Raw genomic sequence first — 16,809 nt, 5'->3', positions numbered from 1 at the left:
ATGTAGATGGTTATACAAGAAAAAGGTGGAGGTTCACAAAGGCATTGAGGTAATCAGGTATAAAGCAAGGTTAGTTGCTAGAGGTTTCTCTCAGCAAGAAGGTATAGATTTTAATGAAATCTTTTCTCCTGTTGTTAAACACTATTCTATTAGACTTATACTTGCTCTAACTACACACCTAGATTTAGAATTGCAACAGATGGATGTTAAAACAGCTTTTCTAAATGGTGAGTTAGAGGAAACTATATACATGAATCAACCAGAGGGATTTGAAGTAGCTGGTTGTGAAGGTCAGGTATGTCTCTTGAAAAAGTCTTTGTATGGACTGAAGCAAAGTCCAAGACAGTGGAATAAAAGGTTTGATGAATTCATGATAAGTATAGGTTTCAAGAGAACATTACATGATAGATGTGTATACTTGAAAGAAGTTGCTGAGTCTGTGGTTGTTTACTTACTCTTGTATGTTGATGATATGCTTATTGCTAGTAGTTCTAGTAATGAGATTGATAAAGTAAAGCAATCACTGAGTGCTGAGTTTGATATGAAAGATCTAGGGACTGCTAGAAGAATTCTTGGTATGGATATCAAGAGAGATAGGAAAAATATGAAACTTATGCTTGTTCAATCTGATTACTTGAAGAAAGTTTTGTTAAAATTCAATATGAACGAAGCAAAAGTTGCTCAGGTCCCTATAGCTCAACATATTCAATTGTCTAATAAGCAATGTCCTGTTACTATTGAAAAAATTAAAGACATGAGTGTTATTCCTTATGCAAATTTGGTAGGAAGCATTATGTATTCTATGCTTTGTACTCGGCCTGATTTGGCTTATGTTGTAAGTCTTGTAAGCAGGTACATGTCAAATCCTGGTAAGGCACACTGGGATGCTTTAAAAGGAGTATTAAGATACTTGAAAGCAACTGTTAATAAAGGAATTATGTTTCAAGGTGGAGCCACTAATTTAGAACAAGTTTTAGTTGGCTTTACTGACTCGGGTTATGCAGGAAGTACAGATACAAGGAAGTCCCAATCTGGATATGTATTTACACTTTATGGAACAGCAGTGAGCTGGAAATCAACACTACAATCTGTGGTAGCTCTTTCCACTACAGAAGCTGAATTTATAGCTGTTACAGAAGCAGTGAAAGAAGGTATATGGCTGAGAGGTATGCTATCTGAGTTAGGCATTAATCAACAGGTTGTCTCTATTCTTTGTGATAATCAAAGTGCCATTCATCTTGTTAAACATCAATCTTTTCATGAGAGGTCTAAGCATATAGATGTTAAATTTCATTTTGTTATAGATTTAGTTGAAAAAGGTGATGTGGTAGTCAAGAAAGTTTCAACTGATGATAATGCGGCAGATGTGCTTACTAAAGCATTACCAACTGTTAAGTTCCAAAAGTGTTGTTCGTTGATTGGTATGAGCTCTCTTGAGGAGAGCAAGGTGTTTGTCTAATTTATGCAGGTAGCTCGGTGTATTCTAATTGTATTAGATAAGGTGGAGAATTGTGAGTAAAGTATCTACATACAATTAGTCTATACGATTTCTATGATCTCGCCAGAGAAATAGGTCGCCAGCGGAATGATGATTTCGCTACTCTGGATTTGATTTCTCTGGCAATGCTGTTCACGACTCTGGTTTTGATTCCTCTGAACCTGATTTCTCTAGTAAAGCATTTCGGTGCTCTGGCATATTGATTCCTCTGGCGTATTGATTTCTCTGCTCTAGCGTTCGATTCCTCTGACTGGTAAAATACGCACGGGTGTTTAGTTTATAGCTGAGGGATTAGTTTGTAAATATGCAAGAGTTAAGGGAGTTCAGTTTTAGGTTAGTTACAACAGTTCCAAAGGATCTGTTCCTTCATTCCAGAAGTCAGCGCGTAGCTCAAATCTTCTCAACTGCTATTTCTTTTGTTTAAATACCTAGATTAGTTGTTGAGTTGAAGCTTAAGAATTTCTATTACTGTAACTAGTTGAGAGTGAGCAATTATAGCAATCTTGATAGATTTGTAGGCTATACACTTCTTCTAGTGTTGAGTGTTCTCAATTGTAATTGTAAAGTTCTTGAGTGTTCATAGTGAAATAGAATTGATTGTTTCTGCACCGTGGATGTAGGATTGAAAAATCCGAACCACGTAAATCGACTTAGTGTTCTTTTCTTTTATGTTCTTGCTGCATTGATTGTTTTCCCGAACAATTCCACAACATAACTCAATATGTTGAGAAAGCTGGATCAAAAGTTGCATTCGGAGACAACTCAATCGGAGAAACAAAAGGCTATGGTGTGCTCTACATGGGTAACGCCAGTATCAGTAATGTTAGCTATGTTTCTGGATTAAAACATAATTTGTTGTCTGTGAGTCAATTTTGTGACAGCGGTTTCGCAGTGAAGATCAAAAATGATGAATTCACTGTCAGAAACAGTCAAAGAAAGATGGTTATGAGAGGGATCAGACAAGGAAGTCTCTACGTCGTCTCATGGGAAGACAGCCCTCCAGAAACATGTCTCATTAGCAAAAGCAGCTCGGAGCTCAACTGGCTGTGGCACAGGAGACTCAACCACTTCAACTTCAAAACGATCAACAAGCTTGCTAAGCATCAATTGGTAGAAGGTTTACCTTCTATTGTGTTCTAGAAGAAGCAAGAATGCGAAGCATGTCAAAGAGGAAAGCTGACCAGGACGTCATTCAAGTTAAAGTCAGGACACTCCTCTGGAAGAATTCTTCAACTACTTCACATGGATCTGTTTGGCCCAATCTCTCCCAGAAGTTACAACGGTAGGAAGTACACCTTAGTTGTCGTGGATGATTATTCACGATATACTTGAGTTATCTTTCTCTACACCAAGAGAGAGACACTGTTGGAATTGCCAAAGCTGTTGAGAAGACTAAGCGTTGAAAAGGAAGTCAACATCATTAGCATCAGATCAGATCGAGGGACTGAATTCCTCAATGCTGTCATTCATGACTATTGTGAAGAATAAGGAATCAGTCATCAAACTTTTGCAGCAAGAACTCCTCAACAAAACAGAGTAGCAGAAAGAAAAAACAGGTCTTTGAAGGAAGCGGCAAGGACGATGCTAGCCGAATCAAAACTCCCTTTGAAGTTTTGGGCCGAAGCAGTCAACAACGCAGGCTACACGCAGAACCGCTCTTTTCTCACTCAAAGACATGGGAAAACTCCATACAAGCTATGGAAGAACAGGAAGCCTTCAATCTCATATTTTCATGCTTTCGATTCTAGGTGTTTCATCCACAACAATGATAAGAGGAGATTAAACACATTTGATAGCAAGGGTGATCCAGAAATCTTTCTTGGATACTCTGGAACGGAACGATCCAGCAAAGCCTATCGAGTGTTTAATTCTCAAACTCTTTGTGTTGAAGAAACACCACATGTTGTTTTTTATGAGTCTACTGATGATTTCAGGAAACAAGAAACTGAAAGAATTGTTGAGAACACTGAAGTTTCCAGAACAGAAATAAATAACACCGAACCTTCTACAGTCTTGGTGTGGGGACCAAGAAAAGAAGAATATACTGAAAAGCTTCAGTATCAGAAGATCAGTCAAAGGTCTGAAGCTCAGACTGGAACCACTGCAGATGGCATCAGTCAATGGGGAACTCCAGTAGCCGAAGAACAAGTTGAACATGCTGAAGCAACTCCAGTTCAACACTCCCCTGCTCAAGAAAATGCTCAACGATTCAGAACCATTTTGACTGAAGAACCTTTGACTGATCTTCTGATACCTGCACCATCACCAGAAGAGATCAAGAAGTATCGAAGATGGTTTGAACTCCATTCAAAGGAGAACATCATTGGAGAACCATCAGATGGTGTAAAGACTCGAAGATCAATGTGCAACCTCGTCTTTCATATCAACCAGAACTGCATCAACGAAGATAAGAACTTCAGCTGTTTCTTATCATCCACAGAGCCTAAGGACGTCGAAAAAGTTCTGAAGTCCACTCAATGGGTCATCGCAATGCAAGAAGAACTAAATGAATTCAATCGGAATTCAGTTTGGGAACTTGTGGATCAACCAGACGATGCAAAGGTGATTGGTTTGAAATGGATTTTCAAAAACAAGAAAGACGAAGAAGGAAATGTTGTGAGAAACAAAGCAAGGCTAGTAGCAAAAGGTTACAGTCAAGAAGAAGAAATCGACTACGATGAGATTTTTTCCCCAGTTGCCAGATTGGAAGCAGTCAGGCTCTTCTTAGTCTTTGCAGCTCACAAAGGATTCAAGGTACACCAAATAGATGTGAAGTGCGCATTTCTCAATGGAGTGCTCACCGATGAAGTCTACGTGGAACAACCTCTAGGTGTATATTTTAGTTACCTAGTTTAGTGTGTGTTTGCTATGGTTTTATGTGATTTTACATGGTTTGAGATCTTTTGGATGTAGGAATTGAGCGGAAAATTAAAAAGAACTTGTGTGGAGAAAGAAAATAGAAAGATCGAGAAAGGCATGAATTTGAGATGAAGTTGGTGGATTTTGAAGATGTTTGGAGATTGAGCTTGAGATTAATTGTTTAGTATTTATTTAGCCCAACAACTCTTGTTAGTATTTTGCTTTAATTTTTGTTAAGGCCAAAAAGCCCATTACATAGGGGTGATCGGCACTTTAGGGATTGAATCCCACATATATATTTGCTTAGTAAAATATAGCAGCAAGGTTTGAGGAGTTAGTTAGGTTTTATTTCTTTTCTTTACGTTGCATCACTTGGAGATCAAGTTTTAATTAGTTGACTTTTGTTTTCCACAATTCTATTAGTTTAGAGAAATTAAATACGTACTTTTCTTGCTTTGGGAGTTTTGAGACTTGCGGCTAGCATCAAGAAATTGGGACAGCCGAGTTTTCTTGTTTTCAACTATATTAATTTATTTTTATTGCAATTTATTTTATTGTTTCATGTTCGCTTTAATTTATTTGCTTGTTTTTAGTTTAATTATAATTAGCTAAACTTTTAATTCAGCGAGAATAAAGAAGCACTAATTTATTAATCTGTGAGACCTAATTGAGCATAAAATTGGTTCCTATAGATTTCGATTAATTCCTTGTGTTTAAAGATAATTCTGATTTTATTTAAGCCTGATCAACTTAGATTAAATTGGATTACAGTTAATTAGCACCTCCAATCCGTAATTGTTGGAATTGGGCTGATTAGTGATAAAGCTACCGTGTTCGTAGTAGGAATAAATTGGTGGATTAATTATTACTAGCGTATCTAGGATAATTGGTCTAAACTGGGTTCCTTTATCTTAATGCTATCAGAATATTGAATCTAGGTCTGGCGTCTCCAGCTAGGTTATATTTTAATAAGGGAAATAAGCAGATCTGACGTCTCCAGCTGTTTATTGACACAGTAAGTAGGAATTGGGGTACGTCCGTTGCGTTCACGGTATCCTATAACTGGTTGGTTGATAGGGATTAATTAATATTTGCATCGATGATCAGAGCTTTGAATTAGTGTGGATTTATTCGAGCCGAGTTACTTCTTTATTGATTTATTTATAGAGTATTTTATTGGATTTAATTTGCTTTCTTAGTTATAATTAATTTTCTCAAAATTAAAGCGTGGTGGCATCACCAAATTTATAGATTTTAGGGAATTGAATGATTTTATCTGCTCTCTGTGGAATTAAAGCGCGTTTGGCCATTGATGGGGTTGATGTCTATGAGCCCAGGGCTATCGAGCAACACATTGTTAATCATTTTGCTACGTTCTTCACTGATGATGGTAGTCCTTTGGCGGATTCGGTGGAAATTGAAGCTTACTCGACGCATGCGGTGACGGAGGAGCAGAATAATCTTTTAGTCCGTATTCCTGATGAGAGCGAAATTATGGCTACTGTTTTCGGCATGGATGCAAATAGTGCTCCTGGTCGTGATGGGTTCTCGGGTATGTTTTTTCAAACATGTTGGGGTATTATTAAGAATGATGTGATTATTGCAGTTCAGACGTTTTTTCGTCATTCCTATTTGCCTAATGGGTGCAATTCAAACACCATGATTCTCATCCCTAAGAAAGACACGGTTGACTCAGTACCTGATCTTCGTCCCATTGTGCTCTCCAACTTCTTTTTCAAGATTATATTGAAGATCCTGGCTTCTAGGCTTAACGTGGTTGCCGCCGCTCATGTTTCGCCGAATCAGTTCGGTTTTATTAGTGGACGTAACATCTATGACTGCATTATGCTTAGCTCGGAGGGTTTCAACTGTATGCAGCGCACTAACAGAGGCTTAAATATGGCTTGTAAAATTGATATAAAAAAAGCTTTTGACACGATTCGATGGGGTTTCATCATACATGTGCTTTGGGCGACGGGCTATCATGAGGACTTCATTCGGTGGGTTCAGATCATCTTTACCTCGGCAAGGATTTCTATTCTCTATAATGGGAATCTTAGTGGTTATTTTGCTTGCTCGCGAGGAGTCAGGCAAGGAGACCCTTTATCTCCAATTTTATTTGGAATTGCCGAGGATGTGTTGAGCAACATATTTCAGAGTTGTGTGGATTCTTCGCATTTGATCCCAATGAGTTTTAGCAGGACTACTAATTTCCCTACTCACTTATTTTACGCTGATGATATCATTTTATTTTGCAAGGCTACAGTTCGGAATGCGCGCAAGATACAAGAGATTATCAACTATTATGGTTCTATCTCGGGTCAGATCTGTAGCTCTGAGAAATCGAATATCTTCTTCGCCAGGAGAGTACCAACGGATAGACGACGTGCAATTCAGTGTGCTTTGCATTTCTCCATCGGTTGTCTGCCCACAACCTACCTTGGGGTACCAATCTTTATTGGTAGGAGACGCAAGGCCTTCTTTTTGCCGATATATGACCGTATTGTTCAAAAATTTGCTCGTTGGAAAGGACTCCAGCTTTCAATAGCTGGCAGACTTTGTTTGGTTAAATCTGTCATCCAAAGCTCGCTGGTGCACTCTATGATGGTCTACAAGTGGCCGAAATCTCTTCTTCACTCGCTGGATAGAAAGTGCAGGAACTTTGTGTGGTCTGGAAGTGTGGATAAAAAACCTACTTGTGTGGTTAGTTGGGGGCGTGCCTGCTCTCCTAAAGAGGAAGGGGGTTTGGGAATTCGATCTTTCACCCTCATGAATAAATCTTATCTGATGAAATTAGCATGGAAGATGATTAAAGGGGTGGATTGGGCGCATCAAATTATTAGAACCCGTTATCTCACGAAATTCGGATATGCTAAGCTTTCGGTTGCTAACTCGTCGGTTTGGGTTGGGGTAAAACATGAGGTGAATCAACTGGTGGAGAATACTTACTCTTGCGTCAGTGGCGGTGATAATACTTTTTTCTGGCGTGATGATTGGCTTGGATACAAGTTGGTTGAAAAGCTCAAAATCCCACATTATATGCATGAGTACCTTAACTTCTCGGTGCAGGATTATTTCTATGACGGGGTGTAGCATTTCTCTGCCTCCTTTGTTAACCGTTTTCCCGAAGTGGTTGCGGACATTCTGCTTATGCCGATGAGTAGTGATTCTGATTCCCGTTACTGGAAAAACTCGATAAAGGGAGACGTCTCTGCTGCTCTTGCTTTCTCTAGTATATGCCACTGTTTCCCCAAAGTGAAGTGGGGAACATGGATTTGGGAGCCGTTTATTCCTGTTCGACGGTCCATTCTCTGTTGGAGGGTTATACATGGTCGTCTTCCAACATTGGATATTTTAATCCGACAAGGTTTTTCGACTCCGAATGGTTGCTTAATTTGCTTCTTGGGGGCTGAATCGATCTCTCACTTAATGTGGGAGTGCTCTAAAATTAGGATTTTGTGGAAGGAGCTCCTTTCTTGGTTTCAGATGGATCATCTTTTGGAGTGCACTGATATTCATGATTTTCTCGTTGCGGCTTGGAATGTCCCTTTGAGCACTCGCCTTAGGGCTTTCTGGAAAGCTGGGATTATCTCCCTCATGTGGAAAATTTGGGATTGCAGGAACACGGTCCTCTTCGAGAACGCCAGTTTTGAAGGTCGCTCTATTTTGGCTTTTGTGAAAAGTTTTTTCAAAGAGATTGACAACACGTCGATGAACCTGGGCAATACTAATAGCTCCTGGAATGATTATATTGTCTCAAGAAACCTCGGTGTGAATAACAAGGTGGCGCCGCCTCCTCGTATGACTGAAGTGCACTGGTGGCCTCCAGTTCACCATTGGATTAAAGTTAATACCGATGGTTCTGCGCTTGGCTCGCCGGGAATTATCACCGCTGGAGGAGTTTTCAGGGATAACTGGGCGGTGGTGCGTGGATGCTTCCATATTAAAGGAGGCGTTGGGTTTGCTTTTGAAGCGGAGCTGTTGGCAATTATCACGGCCATCAACATTGCTCACAGTAGGCAATGGTTGCATCTTTGGATTGAATCCGACTCGACCTATGTCGTGCGTCATCTGGAGTCCAGGACAATGGCTGTCCCGTGGCGATTTATTGCCTCCTGGAAACAAGCTCTTCACCATCTTCGAGATATTTCGCTGATGGTTACGCACATCTACAGGGAAGGCAATCAGCCGGCTGATATCATGGCAAATAATGATCGTCGGGAGGGATGGTGGCCGTTCGCGATTGAGGAAATTAAGCTCGCGGTGTCGCGGGACATGTCTACCCATAGTTATGTTCGTGCTAGCAGGTAGTTTGAGCTTGGTTGTGGGTCGTGTTTTTTGTTGGGTTTTTGGTGTTTGGGATATTTGGCTGGATGGAATCGGCTGGATGAGTTGGAGGAGAAATCAGAAAAGATGGAGTGGTCTGATGATTTTGTCGAACTGTTGGAGGACAAGTCTGTTCAAAAGTTGGTTTGGGACTTTGGTCGAATGCATGGTGGTCGTCTCACACATGGCTGTCACTACGGATTCTTGTGGTTCCCCGATTTGGATGAGTTTGAACCCAGCTTATTGGGACCGGAATCGGAGGAGTTGGCGGAATTTGGGATACGTTCATAATGGTAATGTCGGCACCAATAAGCGGTCGGTTGAAAGAACTTATCGGGTTCGGTTGCTGGACTCGGAAAGTGGCGTCTTCTCGATAGTAAAGCGGCACAGGTGGAGAGGTTTGCTGGCTCGGAGTGCGGACGAGAGCTCCCGGCGATGGCATATAACCGGCCGGGAAGCTTTCTTAGGCTAGATTGTTCTTTTAGTTGTGCTCTCAGCGACGCGGCACAGGTGGAGAGGTTTGATGGCTCGGAGCGCGGACGAGAGCTCCCGGCGATGGCATATAACCGGCCGGGAAGCTTTCTTAGGCTGGATCGTTCTTTTAGTCGTGCTCTCGGCGACAGCGTATAACCGGCCGGGTAGCATGCTTAAACGGGGGTGGTTTTTTAGTGAGCTTACGGCGACGGCGTATAACCGGCCGTATAGCTTGGTTTTTTTGTTATGGCATTTAGGCGACGACGTCTTACCGGCCTTATGTCTTTTTCTTGCTGCTTTTCTTGAGGGAAGAGCCGGGATTGTTTGGGGACGATGGTTAGGCCGGAGTTCTGGAAACTTTCCCTTCTGCCCTTCCCTCTTTTTTCGTTTTCTCTCTAGACGGGTACTCTTTTTCCTTCTCACGGTTTGTCCCACGGGGTTTTCCGTGAAAAGGTTTTAATGAGGCTCGGCCCTTAGTCTGCTTCTCTGTGCTTTCAAGGGTTTTTTAGGTTTTTTCTTTTTCTTTTAATAAAATTGTATTTAATAAAATCTGCTCTCTGTGGGATCAACCCTGCTTGTCATTATACTAAGTAGTTCTTGATAATTCTGCAAGAATTATTTGGTGGAAAACGACGTCCACCACAGGACCAGAAAAGGTGTACAAGCTGAAGAAAGCGCTCTATGGTTTGGAACAAGCACCAAGAGCATGGTATGATACTCTTTCTGAGTATCTTGTTGAACAAGGATTCAAGAAAGGATCAGTGGACAGAACTTTGTTCACTCTCCAGGAAGGAGAAGATCTTCTACTTGTTCAGATTTATGTCGATGACATAATCTTCGGATCCAAATCCGATCGTATGTGCAAGAAGTTTGCTGATATCATGACTAACAAGTTTGAGATGTCCATGATGGGAGAAATGAATTTCTTTCTTGGATTACAAGTCAAGCAGACCAGCAAAGGAATACTGATCAATCAGTCAAAATACGCCAGAGAACTAATCGCCAAGTTCGGTATTCAGCACATGAAATCAGTCAAGATCCCAATGAACACAAACTAGAAAGTTGATCCAGGATCAGAAGGAAAATCTGTATCGTCAACCAAATACAGAGAAATCATTGGATCATTGCTGTATTTGACTGCTAGCAGACCAGATATCGCGTATGCAGTCGGGGTTCGTGCAAAATATCAGTCAGATCCAAAGGAAGCTCATATGGATGCTACAAAACGAATTTTGCGATATCTCAAAGGCACACCCAACTTATGATTGTGGTACCCAGCTGACGATGACTTCAAGCTCACCGGATATTCAGACTCAGATTTTGCAGGATGCAAAATTGATCGCAAATCAACTTCGGGAACTTGTCAATTCCTAGGCAACAAGCTCATCTCATGGTTTTCAAAGAAGCAGACTTCAGTCGCCACCTCCACAACTGAAGCTGAATATGTTGCTGCGGAAAGCTGCTGTTCACAACTCCTATGGTTAGTCCAACAACTGAAGGACTATGGGATCGAAGAGAAGGAAGTTCCAATCTATTGCGACAGCTCCAGTGCTATTGCAATCTTACATAATCCGGTTCATCACACCAGAGTCAAGCATATTGCTATCCGACATCACTTCAATCGTGATCATGTCGAAAATAAGGATATCTCTATTGAATGGATTCCGACCGCAGTTCAGAGAGCAGACTTGCTGACCAAAGCTCTTCCTGAAGAAAGGTTCAACGATCTGTATGGAAGGATCAGCCTCGTCAACCCAGAAGAGTGATGTTGTGTTTGAAGATCTCCTCAAACAGTCACGATGACTGGTGGTCAACCAACTGGTGCTCCACAACTGCTGACATGGAAAGCAATGAAGACAAGTCTTCATCTGAAGAGAACTCATCCTGATAAGTCAACCAGGATCAGTGGTATCGACTTACTACAATGATCAGTCGATCAGTAAGTATCTTCAAATTACTATTTAAAAATCAGTTATGAGTCTTTTGTCTGTTTTCAAAAGTTTTCTCTAACTGATCAGCTTGTTTCAAAATCTTTAACTGATTGTTGGAAAATGGAATATCCGAGAAGGACAAGTACTTTTAAAAAAGGGAAAATCTGTATTTGATTTAACTTGTCCTGATCATTTCTAACCTTTCGCCTCTGAAATGAAAATCTTGAGAATCTCATTGATTTGATAAAATGCAATGATCTTTCTGACCTTTTGAAGCTCTCGTCCTCTGCAGTGACGGCGGACGTAAAATTTTCCTTCAAAAATATTTTAGGCACAGTTTTCGTAAAACTTTTTCATCTTCCCTCTTGGTAAAATTGTCTATTTATACCTTGATGTCTTCGCTTGTTTTCTGCATCAACTAACAACTCTGCACAGCATTCGCTGTGAGAAAAATATTCAATCTTTCAAAAAGTGCAGAGAAAATTTTGTTCCGACAAAGGAGAAATCAATGACTGCAAAGTCATGGAGTGGGGGAATGACGCTCACATACTTGGTCTTCACCGGACCCTTCCACTGGATCTCAACGTCTCTCCGACATCAAAGTTTGCTCCATTCTCACTTGTATCCAGCGACGCGAGTGTTTTCCATCCTCATGCCCGGCCCATACGGTTTGAAATACCTGTCTCAAGAAGACAGACTTCACCTGGTTCTCAGGCAAGCCTCACATGTTTTTGTGAAGCTTCCATATGGTGCAACAACAATGAGCAGGAGCTCGTTGTCAGCCGGCGCAATATCGACAGTGTTAGTCCTCACGACTGTCACTGATTCGATCTTCATTTCCCACACACTAGGGTTGTAAATGAATCGAATAATTTTGCTCGATTCGAGATTCGATTCGAAATTGCCTGATTCGTATTTGAAATTATTCGATTCGTATTCGATAACAAATATTCGATTCGATTCGATTATTATTCAAATACTTAAATGAAATATTGATATTCGATTCGATATTTGTAGATATTCGATTCGATATATATATATATATATATATATATATATATATATATATTATATATATATATAATTTAAATTGTTTAATATATTAAAAAGTAAAACCTAAACCCTAATCAACGCCTCCTATTTCCTAATTCCTCATTCCTAATCTGCGCCGCACAGCTTGAAGCCAAGAAGCCCCCAATCTCCAAGTCTGCATCCACCCGTCGCCGACTCGCCGCTTCCCCACCCGTCTCCCCCAACACCGCGATGCCTCTGCTGTTCTGCGCGCTGCTGCTGCTGATCTGCACCGGTCGCCGCCATCTGCACCGCGCCGCCCCACCCTTCCGGCCGTAGATCTGCTCGCCGCCTGCTCCAGAGCTTGCACAGCGTCGCTGCACCGCCTGCACCGCGCCTGGACCGCCTGCAACCTGCCGGCCGCAGATCTGCTCGCCGCCTGCTCCAGAGCCTGCACCGCGTCACCGCGCCTGTTTACTTGGCTGCCGTGCTTGAGTATCTCACAGCCGAGGTATTGCTTCTATTTTCCTGCATTTGCCTTTAGTTGCTGGATTTCTGAATCTGATCGTGCACTTTAGTTGAACCTATCTTTGCTTTTGTGTTGGGACTTTTTCTGATTTTCTGTGAGAAATTAGCGAAGTGAATCAGGTATTTTTTTTAGTTTTGAGCGTTGATTGAGCTGGTTAGGGCTAACTACAACAGTGTCTTTAAGTAGATTAGTGGCGTTTTATGATTTTCTGAGTTTGATGCATTAGCTTGGTGGAAATCTCAAGAATTGAAGTTCAAAATTCTATCCACTTTAGCTCGTGATGTTTTGGCTATTCCGATAAGTACGGCTGCATCAGAGGCCACATTTAGTGCCGGAACACGAGTATTAGATCCTTACCGTTCGAGGTTAGGTTCTGATATGGTAGAGATTTTAGTTTGCGGAGCAGATTGGATTCGCCAACTTCACGGAATCAAGAAGCCCGTTATGTCACATGTAAGTTAATTTTCTATCTATCTTACATACACTCACACAAACACACACACACACACACACATATATATGTTTATATTTTTATAAAATTGAGCTCTAATATTTATTTTCTTCATCTTGTTAGGAGGAAGAAGAACCTTTTTATGTCATGTTGAACACCAGTTAAGTTACAAGCTTGGAGGAAGATTGAATGCTTGAACACCACTTAAGTTACAAGCTTGGAGGAAGATTGAATGCTTGACATTTGTTCTAGTATCATGTTATTTTGATGTATTTGAAACTTTTCATGATGTATGTTTCTACATGTATATTGTTTATTTTACAATATTTTGAATTTAAGCCGCAATTATATTATTTAATATTTTTTTTCACTTCAGATTTTCGAATCGAATATTTTTGAATCGAATCATATCGAATACCAGTCGAATATTCGGAAAAACAATTTAAGGAACTATTATAAAACGAATCGAATACTCGAATCGAATCGAATAACTCGAAAATATCAACGAATCGAATAACGAATCAAATTTAATATTCGAACTTGAATCGAATCACGAATCGAATAATAGTTTCATTTCACGAATACGAATCGAATATGTTGATATTCTCTTTGATTCGATTCGATTACAACCCTACCACACACTTCCCAACCTATTCTCCTCTCTCTCTCTTTCAAGAACCCTTTCATCGCCCTCCTTCGGTTTGCATGATTGCCGCTCTTTCTCTTCCATCTCTGAGAGCCATGCAAACCAACCTCTGTCCCTTTCTTCGTCTCCTCCCCCACTTACTCCTCACCCTCATCTTTCACTTTCTTCTTCTAAACTCTCATATTCTCCACCTCCATCACACCTTCAGCACCTTTCTCTGGATCCTCTTGCGAGACTCCTTCACCCCTCGCGTGATCCTAGCTTCATCCTTCAGTCAATTCTTCATTTTTTATGTTGCCAAAAAGGGGGAAAGAACTTAGAGACTTATCCTCTCAAAAAACTGAAGCTGATTAAGCAAAATGAGGAAGATTAGCCAGAAATACCTCAAGTCAACGGAAAAAAAGTGTGAGTGGAACAAGCTTAGGAACATGAAGACTGAAGATGAAGATCAAGAAGTTCAAGGCGCAGACAAGCAGACTGCTGGAGTCCATGGGTTTCCGATGTGTTTTGTTTTGTTGTTTTACTCCTTTGTAAGTCTTGCCCTGTACCTCGACTGATGTCTCATCAGTCTTACTTTTAATGAAAAGAACTTCTTTTGATCTCAACCTGAAGACAATGACTTTTTGTCTAGGCTCTGATTAATGTTTTTCTGTCTTGTCCTTGTTCTGTTTTTGAACTGTTGTGTTATTTCTCTAAGTACAAGTTTTAGTTTCTATTGTTAAGGGGGAATAGTATTCACCCTGTTTTAGAACTTGTGCTCTGAGTGTAGTCTTTTTCTTGCTTAGAACTGTTGTGTTGTTTTGGCATCATCAAAAAGGGGAAAATTATTGGGAACTTAATGGAATATCCTAATCCTTGTTTTGATGATACCAAAATCCATAAGTTTCATTTGTAATAGACTAGAACTGCTCGAACTCAAGTGTTAGAGTTCTTTTTCTAGTTTAGTTGTTGTTCTGAAGACTGAAGACTGAAGTTGCCGACTGAAGCAGCAGTCGAAGAATCAGTCTTGAACTGATTACTTAATGCGTGCCACGTGGAATCAGCGGACTGATACTAAAGTCAAGTATCAGTTAAACATTTTTCCTCGGACTGAATCTCCAACGTTCAAGGGAAGCCACGTACTCCAGAAGTACAGCCGCATTAAATGCAGAGATCTCAGGATCGTCCTTTCTCTGCAGAGGTCATTCATATTTGGTGACTACTTTATCAGAGACGTCGCATCTCCTGCTCTTCAACATAGCCGTTCTCACCAAACAAGGAACCTCGAAGATTGAAGCCTCAGCCCAAGTTCAAATTACACTCTAACGGAAGAAATCTTGAAGACATTCTCCGCCAACAGATCTATTCAAAACTTCTCCTATAAATAGCGCTCGAGGATCACTTCAATCTTCACCGATTCAACAACATAAGCTGAAGCTCTGCCAAAATTGTTTCTCAGCCAAAGCTCAAATTCCCAAAGCTTGAATCGAAGAAGAGAATCCCAAAGCCAAAAATCAGTCACTGCTGATTACATAAATTCTCTTAGACCTTAGGCAAACCTTGTTTATCCAAAGCCTAGGTCAAACTAACTCCAAAGAACTTGTTCTTTGAGGTTTAGTTGGCAATATTTCAAACCTCCCTTCGACCGATAGAATCGAGTGTTTGAGTTGCAAAGGAGTTCAGGAAGGTACTCTGACTCCGTGAGGTCCTAGTGTCAGTTCATGCTAGGATTGAGAAATCCAACAAGGTGTGTTGGTACTGAAGATTGGATCTTCAGTTGTTTCAGTTGTGTGTACCCGCAAGCACACGTTTCGGTTTGCTGTGCACCCGTAAGCACTTGTAGAGTGAAGTTGTTGGTCTGATCAACTGACCATGGATGTAGGAAGTATTTTCCGAACCACGTAAAAATCTCTGTGTTATTTACAGCTTTCAGTATTTAATTTATTACTTGTGCCTCTTCCTCTCTTCAACTGAAAACTGATTAATAGCAAAGAAAAACTTAATACTAACAACGTGCTCAACCCAAAAGGCTATTGCGAAACAAAAATTTTCCACTGCGTGTGTTATCAGTCTGACTGATCTATCCTCTGACAGTCAGTGAGATTTATAATATCTCTGTTTATCAAACTCGACTGAAGCCTTACGTGCATCAGTTAAGTTCCTGTGACTTAACTGATAACTCCTTACTAAAGAGTCTTTTAGTATCAGTCGTCAACCCTGTTTTGGTCAAAACTTTTTTCAGTAAACAGGTGTCTGAGTTTGTGTTTGTAGTTTCGTTTTTGATCTCTGTATTGAGATTTTCTCAAAAATAGCCTATAGGTGTATTCCCCTCCCCCCATACACCTATTCGAGACCCTCCGGACCTAACAATGAGAGAGCTTCCTTAATTCCAATTAACTCTCCCTCCTCCACACTTCGAAGACTAGGCAGCTTCATGGATTTGGCGATGATGAAATTTACCTCATGATCCCTAATGACCAAACCAATACCCATGGCCTGATCGTCTTTGAAAAATGCAGCATCAACATCACATTTAATAGAGCCCGTGTAAATGGGGTGCCAACCTTTACAGACCGCCAAGGGAGTCGAGTGAGGACCTTGCTAGGGACGTTTAGCCCACGCAAGCAGCCATTCGGTACGAGCAGCTGCCGCCTGCAAAACAGACCGAAATAGAACAGGGTAGACGTTCTTCCATATCACCCCATTGTGATCCCTCTAAATCTGCCAGAGCACCATGCATGTCCGTACCTTGGTCTGCCCGTTCAAGCTCTCAATTATCTTAAAAAGAGCTTGCTCAAAAGACTCGCTGCTCTCAATAATAGCTTTCACAAAACTCTGCAAATTGCTGATCCTCCAACACTTCTCCGCAAATGGGCAATGGAAGAAAGTATGCCAAAGGTTCTCGAAGCCACTATTGCAAGTAGCACACTCCCCACCAACCGCAACGCCCCGAGAAATGAGCCTTTTCTTTGTAGGAAGATTGTTCTTAGCAGCGCGCCAAAGGAAATTTCTGACTTTGGGAAGGACATTGAGCTTCCAGAGACTCCCCCATTGGCCATCCGTCTTGTAAGAATCATCAAGCGTAAGGAAGCTCGCGAGTTTATA

The sequence above is a fragment of the Salvia miltiorrhiza genome, chromosome 5, assembly GCF_028751815.1.
Source record: "Salvia miltiorrhiza cultivar Shanhuang (shh) chromosome 5, IMPLAD_Smil_shh, whole genome shotgun sequence".
Lineage (NCBI taxonomy): Eukaryota > Viridiplantae > Streptophyta > Magnoliopsida > Lamiales > Lamiaceae > Salvia > Salvia miltiorrhiza.
Note: the sequence above shows the minus strand (reverse complement) of the source record.